Below are 9,577 nucleotides of genomic sequence, written 5' to 3'. Positions count from 1 at the left end.
TTCTCATCAATCATTTGCCAGATAGATAATCAGAATAGTTATCTTCATCATCACCTTAAAAATACCTTGGCAAGAGCATATAGGACAAAATCCATGTGTACTGTTAAAAGTGCAGATATGAAACAAGTACTGTATAGCAGATTTCCCTTTTATGCCCTTAAAAGTAGAGCTATGAAAAAATTTGAGAAGACTATTTTTTAAAAAAGCATTTTAGTAGAAAATTACAACATACAACACGGCTACAAATGCAGAATTGCAGTGTTGAAATGTAACTTTAAAAGGCATAGAGGGGAAATTGCTTGAAAATACATAAAGCTGAATCACCACCCTGTCTTTCGCCATTCCTGCCTTTGCCAATACAGACATCTGATTCGTATTGCTCCATTTTGACTTGCTTTTTCTTTCAGCCTGATCTTGTAAAAGAGAGCTTTGCTTTCCATCTGGAAATCCACTCTTTCCTGATCTAACCAGTACCATTTGCTTCTGCAGCAACTCTCAAGTTTAACTTTAATTTTGTTTTTTGATTCATTCTCTATTAGCAATAGCGATAGCATTTAGACTTATATACCACTTGACAGTGCTTACATTTTAAGTGGTTTACAGAGTCAGCCCACAACAATCTGGGTCCTCATTTTACTCACCTCAGAAAGATGGAAGGCTGAGTCAACCTTGAGCCTGGTGGGATTTGAACGGCCAAATTGCAGGCAGCTGGCAGGCAGCCGAAGTAGCCGGCAATACTGTACTCTAACCATTGCGTCACTGTGGCTATTGGTGCTTCTTTGATACAAATGTAAATATAAGAAAGTCATTCAATGCTTGGGAGCCATTGACTCGATGGTTGCAATCAAGCCTGTTTCAACTTGCTGTGCTTTACTAAGATAAGAAAATCAATTTTTTCTGTTCGGTATTGCCAAAAAAGGATTGTGTTGAAAGTTGCGCACTACAGAAAGAGTGGTCGCCTGTGGGAGAGACTGGGACACTTCCTTCTCTGTAACAGTGCTCCTGTCCAAACAGAAACATCTGTCTATCCTCAATGGGGAGAGAATAGTTGATGAGAAACTGGAGGGAAAAGAATCTAAGTTCTATGCTACAGGCAGTGCCATAGGTGAATGCTAGACTAACTGGGGCAGGGATTGGTAGTCCAAAGATATCCAGCTCAATAGGAGCAACTTCCCCTTAATATGGACAGCCCTCCTGGTCTTTCATTGAGTTTGAAGCACCAACTTCAGTGCAGAATTATTTTAGTTTCATCCCATTTAAAACCAGGATTGTGGATTGTGGAGCTAGCCTTGACAAAGGTATGCAGGAGCTGCTGGAAGGGGGTAAATGGAAATGAAAACCAGGGGTCAGTTCTTCTGGCAGGCATTACTGCCAGTTTGCTCATGGGAGCTCCGCTTGTGTGTGCACACTTGATGCGTGCCACGCACGCATGCACAGTGCAATAAAAATTATTCCGTGCATATGCAGAAGCGAAAAACAAAATGGCGGCACCTATGGCGCCGCCCAGAGAATCAGGTGTGGCAGGTCTCGGTCGCTGCCAGTTCCAGCAAACCACTACTGATTTGCCTGAACCAGTCCGAACCGGTAGGAACCCACCACTGATGACAGCTCAATCCTGGAAGCAGGGAGAGCAGGAGACTTAAAATAAGCCCACTTTTATTCTGGTTGGTAAAAGAGGAGACACGCGGAAAGACTGCTAGTAGCCTTTTAAGATCTTGTGAATATATCCTACAACATAGAAATTGAAATCTATTGAAGTTCACTAATTTTCATTGTTTTCTAGTATTTTTTAAAATGTTTTATTACATTGTAGGCTGGCCAAATTCTCATTGAGATGGGTGGCATAGAAGTTAAACTAACAAACATTTTTGTAGCCCTAATGATATCTGTGTCTCGAGCAGGCCTACCTCAAAGTGCTGATATTAATCTTAACTTGAAGATTCTTAATTCAAAGTCTTGAATTTATGTATATCCTTATAGAGAGCATAGTCTCTGCAGACTAATGTGAATGGACGGAACCTTGTTTTTGGAATGGATAGAATAGGTTTTAATGGAAGGATGGGAACTACAAAGACATTTCTTGCAACTTGCTAGGAATGATGGTAAGGTTGGAGTTCCATCTAACTCATCAGCTGCAAACTTACAAATAATGTGACATAACTAAGATGGACTTTTGTTTTCCTAACTCCTACTTACTCTGTAACACTCATAGGTGCTAGGCTACAGAAGCTATAACCAGTAGTGGAAAACATGCTGGAGACAGCACCCTTGTTACAGAAATTTCTTGGGATTCAGCCAAGAACATTTGGGGTGAGTGACAATGTATCTTCTGTCGCTCTCTTTTAGGACAAGATCAGAAAGAATTGTGAGACCAACTCAATTTGGAAGTACACAAGTACTACCTTGGGGTGTTTTTAGGCGCAGAAAAGCAGCACTACCATTCTAAAGGTGCTGTGCCATGTTCCCCCCTTGTTTCTCCTTCATGGATTTTCTGTGGTCAGAAAAAAGTTGGAAAGTGGTGGTGGGAGACTTGAGTGGGCTCTGGTGTGTGCAAACTGCCTATGGATGAGGCAGGATAGATGCATGACAACATTCTGCTCTGGAGGTAGCTGACACAGTTCTGCTACTAACCTCAAGGCTGAGGTATTGAAAGGTGGAGGGAAACAGGTAGCATAGCCTTAGAATTTCTCTATCATTTTCTAATTTGGCTTTAAGTCTAGACCTTGAGGCTGATCCTCTTCTCATATTAAGAACAGAGTTTGGGGTGCTTTAATAGGAATTCCTGCTTCATAAGGCCACACTCTATGTCCAATGATCAACAATAAAAATAAAATGATAAAAACCTTATCAATTTGTCTGTCCTTGAGGCCATGGTCCCTGTTATTTGCCTTAGTCATCTTGCTTACTGCTTTCCCCCATATTGTACCTAACAAAGAAAATGTTACAGTCTGCTGCTTTCCCTATTTTTCCCTTTCTGTTTTAATTTTTTATTTTAACTTTTTATTTTTGAGATTTAATAAATATTTCAAAATAATCTTTCTGTGATTTCACTTATCCTTAAAGTTTTGAAAGTGGAAAGTGAAAGTAAAACTTAGCAACAGCCTTATCCTCATTATAAAATGACTTAGAATTCCTGCTTTCCCCAAATATAAAATCCATAGGCTTACAAAATGACTCCTTCTGACCAATATAAGTCTCTCCTCCTCTCACCCCAAATTCTGAATCCCTGAGGACCATGTACTTGTTTTAAAGAAAATGAAGATGAGTATCTAGTTCAACTCGTGCTCTAAGTTCCAGGTATTGTATTTGAATTCTGTACATATAACTCCATGGACTCTCTTTTTCAGGCTGTGATGGTAATACTTGGCCTGCAACAGGTGACTTTGGTGTCCTCTTTCTAACTGTCCGCTGTTCTTATACAGATGACCTTGGCATTCACTTCTTCTCAGTTCCCTGAGAAGTGAATTAATGTGGATGAGCAGAAAATTCAGAAACAGAAGAAAACATTGATTCCACACTTTTTGTAAGATTGTACAAAGGAGAAAATCAGTGGGAGAAATGGCAAGCTATAGCTGATGAAATTATGTTTTTCTCTCTTTGATTAAAGCTACAAATGCCTTATCTTCTTTTTCTTACTGTCTTAAGAGGCTCACTTTCACATGAGTGCCTGCTAAATGCTTCATCTTCATAATTCTTTACAAAGTTTTAAATAAAACTTTCTAACTCAAATATGTATTGACGAATAAGTAAGCTTCAATGATTATGCCCTGCTTATTGGGCTAAAAACCCCATAATAATTAGTGGGATCTATTTTTAAGTAGTTATATGTTGACCTGAATTACATAAAGTCCTTTCCTTTGTCAGGATTTTCTTGGACAGCGACTTTCATCATCCACCATTGGCTATGCTAGGCATGATGGTTGGAAGTTGGAACTAAACCACAGCCCAATGTTGTTATTATTAATTATTAATTATTAATTAAATTTATTAGCCGCTCCCTTTCCAGATAGGACTCGGGGCGGTGTACAATGGAGCATATAAAACATATACAAACACAAAAACATACATATATACAGAACATACATGCACGGAGGAGGTAACAAATTACATCACATTGGACAATTAAAAGTCACCATTAAAATACCCCAATTGTAAAACACAATTTAAAATTTAAAATTTAAGATTTAAAAGGACTGTCAGGAGGAGTAAGAAAAATTTACGGTTGAGCCAGGCCAGATAATTGAAAGAGGTGGGTCTTCAGCTGTACACGGAAGGAGCGGAGATCGGAAGTAGTCCTGATGTCACGGGGGAGGTCATTCCACAGGGCTGGGCCCATCACAGAGAAGGCTCTGCTCCTGGGTGTCGCCCCCCGACACTGTTTGGCAGACGGCACCCGAAGAAGTCCCTCTCTGTGTGAGCGGATTGGTCGTAGGGATGTATGGGGCAGGATGCGATCCTGCATGTAACTAGGCCCTGTGCCATGAAGCGCTTTAAAGATCATAATCAAAACCTTGAAACGCACTCGGTAGACTACAGGAAGCCAGTGCAGCTCGCGCAGGAGAGGTGTTACAGGGGAGTATCTAGTCCTCCCCATAATCACCCGCGCGGCCGCGTTCTGGACCAACTGTAGTCTCCGAGTGCATCTCAAGGGAAGCCCCATGTAGAGAGCATTGCAGTAGTCCAGGCGAGACGTCACTAGCGCATGGGTGACTGTGCGTAGGGCATCCCGGTCCAATAAGGGGCGCAATTGGCGCATCAGGCGAACCTGATGGAACGCCCCCCTTGCCACGGCTGTTACATGGTCATCCATGGACAGCCGGGCATCTAGGAGGACGCCCAAATTGCGCACCTGTTCCATGGGGGCCAGTTGCACGCCCCCAATGGCCAGAGATGGGAGCCACTGGTTGAACCAGGAGGCCGGAAGCCACAGCCACTCCGTCTTGGAAGGGTTGAGTTTTAGTCGGTTGTCATCCATCCAGACCCGTACGGCCTCCAAACACCGGGACATCATTTCGACGGCCTCATTGGGGTGGTTCGGGGTGGAAATGTATAGCTGAGTATCGTCAGCATACAGATGATATCCCACCCCAAAACCACGGATGATCTCGCCCAGCGGTTTCATGTATGTGTTGAAAAGGAGGGGCGAGAGCACCGACCCCTGAGGCACCCCACATGTGAGTGGCCTCCGGGTCAATCTCTGCTCCCCTGCCAACACACGTTGCATCCGGTCAGAGAGGTAGGAGCCAAACCACCGTAGAACGGTGCCCCTGACTCCCAGCCCCTCTAGCCGGTGCAACAGGATACCATGGTCGATGGTATCGAACGCCGCCGAGAGATCTAATAGGACCAGGATAGAGGAACAGCCCCTATCTCTGGCCCTCCAGAGATCATCAACCAATGCGACCAAGGCCGTCTCCGTGCTGTGCCCGGGTCGGAAGCCGGACTGGCGCGGGTCTAGATAATCATGTCCTCAATGCTATGAAATTCCATAGCCATAGCCAAGAACAATAACATTTGTTTTGAGGTTTTAAGCTGTTTCTTGCTTCTTATTATTATCATCGTGTACTTATACATTTATTTAACAAATGTACAATATCTGCTCCCCATTCCCAAAGTTTTGGGTGTCTTACAAATCTGCAATGATAGTCCCCTAATTAAAATCATGAACACTCTAAATTAGTGCTCATTATTCCTTCTTTTTCCTTTTGGTAGTTGTTTCTGGCTGGTGTTATTTTGGATATAGCTGATCCATTTCCCTCTATATTGGTTTGGTGAGTCCTGCCTTTCTTTTCTCTTTGGAGATCTCATCTATTTATAAGCCTAATTTAGCCTGGGATTCTATAGGAATGAATTAAATGTCCCTCTCTTCTAGCTAAAAAGCCTGTTTGATCTTCTGCATTATATCAAGCTACCACTGCAGATGCAATCAACTTTCTGTATCTGAGAGATATACTTTATTTTCTTCCTTCCTCTTGTCCCTTTACTGACAAGTTCCAACATGGTTGCAGAGTGAGTGCTCAGTTGGTAGTAAGACGCTTGTGAATTCAGCTCTCTCTCAACCAATCAAGTCCTCATGTTCTGCCTGGCCATACTTCTATAGAATCTTAGATCATTCTGAACAGAGTAAGTGAGGTTACTTCCACACCCCAGTGCTTCCATCATTTTTCACTCCCGTTACAACAGGGGTAGGCAACTATGGCACCTTTACAACCTGTCAACTCCTAATTCATGAGCCAGCATGACAGTTCTTGTGGAAGTTGAAATCCACAGGTTGTAAAGTTGCCACAGCGATCCACCCCTGCTTTACAACAGTGGCTAAGCTGTCTTACAGTCTTCTTTATTTCTTCTTGACCTTGAAAGGTGAACAGGAGAGAAAAGAGCAAGGAGACAGGGTGACTTAAATTGCCACCAGGAGGGGAATGGACTATTTCAATGTTCTGTATAGTTAAAGAGGGTGGGGGATGGCTCACTGTGGTTTTGTATGTCCAGCAGCAAAATCAGCAAATCAGTCTCTGCAACAGTCAGCATTGCACTGATTTTGCACTACTGTTGTTGGCTTGCTTTAAAAGAGAGCTTATTTTCTTCCCTCTGGAGGAGGGTGCTTATGCCTTGTGCAGGTGCTCTGTTCCATCAGTGGTACAGATAGTTAACAGTAGACTGTACTATCCCAGGAACAGAGGATGGGGAGATGTTTACATCACCAGACATCTTAATTGGAAATAGGCATCATGCTTGTTTTTTCTTAAAAGGAATATACAAATAATAATAATAATAAAATGAATAACTGTATTTATTTAGGCAGCTACATTTTTTTACTACAAATCTTTTGAAACAGAAAAGCAACCCTCAACAAGTTATGTTGGGATGAGCTGCCTCTTGTCAAAATCAGCCCAGATATTCAGACTGGGTCTCTGTCCAATCATCTACAGTGGTGTTTTTTGAACTTGACAACATTACGGTGTGTGGATATCAACTCCCAGAATTCCTCAGCTAGCATCCTTTGGCATCCCCCTAATTATTTTAGGCTGCCCCTAGAGCCAAACATCTAGCCATGATCATTGTAATCCCTAAAATAGTCTTAATTGAGCTCTGAAAGCAAGAAAGAGCCTCCCAAAATCCAGAAAACAGACACAAGTCAAAACCTCTGCCACTTGCATCACCACCAGGCCTGCAGTTCTTAGTCTGCTCACACATATCAAACGTCACCACCAAAATCTCACCACCTCCCTAATCTGCACTGTAACTTTGGAAGAACTTTGCTGCAAGGCCAAGATATGATTATGGAAAGAGTTGCATTGAGATTATGGAAGATGAAATTGTCATTTCAATTCTCCTTCTCCATCACCAAGTAAACAGGAGGGAATGTGGAGACAGCAGGTAGAATAAATATTCCCACAAATGTTGTTGCCATCCGCAAGATGCAACATTATGGGCTTTCAGGCTGTTCGGTCATCCACAATTAAAAAGAAAACTCTCAAGGGCTGTCTCTTCATCTTTCCTTCTCTGGCTTCCTCTCTAGTTTCATTGTACTGGACTCCATGGTCTGGCATTCGCAGCTGGTACCGTAGGCATCTGCCTAACCATCGTTTTGGCAGGTTTTGGCTGTAAAACTGCCTGCTACAACACCTCAGAAGATACTGTGGTAATTCCATAAGAATTCCAAACAGGAAACAATAAAGAGTGGATTCTGTTCCTTAAAAGAATAAACATAATTCTTGACATCTCATAAATTGTAATAGTGAAGCTAAGGAATAGATCAAGTTACCCCTACGCAAGAAGGCTACAGCCTGCTTTCTCAGGGACATTTTCCTTTATTGGTACAGCAGCCTTTTGATGCTGCTTGTAAAAATGTATGAATGAAGACAGATCAATCAAAAGTCAGCCTGGAAGCATCCAGCTGAGTATAATTAGCTTATCTGGAAAAATGGGGGGGGGGGGGGGGGAGATCCCAACTTGTCTACTGCTTTGTGTTGGCATACTGACATCTTGTGGCTAAGTAAAGAGCTGCTGTAAAATGCTTATATTAAAACTAAAAATATACCAATCATGAGATAAGTACCTGGAAAAACATATTGCCACAGCAGCCAAGATGGGTCAGTGGGAAATCCAAAAGCAAGAAGGTGAGTGTTAGATTGGGTAATGGATAGGCACACACAGGATTAATGGTAACAACAGCTCTTTATTATAACACAACAAATAAGAACAATCCAGCGAAGGTTGAGTCTGACAGCAGCCCTTTTATAGGGAGCTGTCAGACCCTTTGACCAATAGGAACAAACCTCTGTTCCCGCCGGAACAGAGGACCTTGGTGGAAACCACTGTAGTTAGTATGAGTATCTAACAGTGAGGACTTGCAGTAACGCCCTGCTGTTTCTGTTCTCTGATACACAATGTGATAGTAGAGCCAGTTTCCAATTTCTCAACGAAAGAAAAAACCAAAAAGTTCAGTTGCCTCTTGAAAAAGCATCTTTGGAACATGATTTAATGCTTTGACACACAACAGGACACTCACTTCTCCCTGCTTAAAGTTCCAGAGCCCCACTTGAGCCCTGCTGTCCTTCTTTTTGAAGTAAAACTCAGGCCATCCTTGAGTTTTACTGGTGAATTCTCTTGTTCAGGTGATATCAACACAAAGGAGGCATCTCTGTCTTAGGAAACTTGGTGGAAAATACATGCAGATTCCACTAGCTATTCAGCACCCTCATAATATATACCTAATCGATCAGTCAATTTTGTCCCAAATATCTAGAGAGGTGGCCACCTCAACCTTTTGGGCACCAGGGTTTGTCTCCATGATGAGAGGTTTTCCATGGACTGGAGAGGTCATGGTTTCACATGCTGCCTGCATCTCGCAGCTGGGGCTTTGCTTGTTTGCGCGACCCTGTTTCTGGCATGCTGGTGCCCAGTGCCAGTCTATAAACCAGGGGCTGGGGACCCCTGACCTAGAGCCACAACAAAATTAGGCCAGTATTTCTCCTGCAGATCATTAGATAGCCAAAGCAAGCCAGGAATTCCATGAAGGCTAGCTAGAAAGGAAAGTCTTCCTGTTGCCAAAATTGTGCAGAGAGCTGGCCACATCTGAATATTTTAAGTCTGCAGCAGAGTGCATTTGGGGTCAAACCATGTCTACATTTCACATTCACATCTAGCTTCTGTGTTACATCTTCTGAAGCGTCCTTTTCTGTGGCAGGTTTGATACAATGAATTTTTTTAAAAAATTATTACATTTTTATCCTGCCTTTATTATCTTATTAGAAACCCAAGACAAAGAACATACCTAACACTCCTTGTTCCTCCTACTTTTCCCACAACAGCAATCCTGTGAGGTATGGTAGGTTAGGCTGAGAAAGAATAACTAGCCCTTAGTCTCCCAGCTGGATTTCATGCCTAAGGTTGGACTAGAACTCACAATCTACTGGTTTCTAGGTCAACACCTTAACCACTGCACCAAATTTGTCATTGGAATTTAGACAATTGCTGCATGTTGCAGTTGGGCTATCTGTGTGTTAAAGGCTTTTCTGTTTTGTTTTGTTCTTAAATATTTTAATTGTTATATTTAGCTTTAAATTGAAACTTT

The sequence above is a fragment of the Natrix helvetica genome (assembly GCF_964273705.1).
Source record: "Natrix helvetica genome assembly, chromosome: 1".
Classification (NCBI taxonomy): Eukaryota; Metazoa; Chordata; class Lepidosauria; order Squamata; family Natricidae; genus Natrix; species Natrix helvetica.
This window is presented reverse-complemented; position numbering follows the sequence as displayed.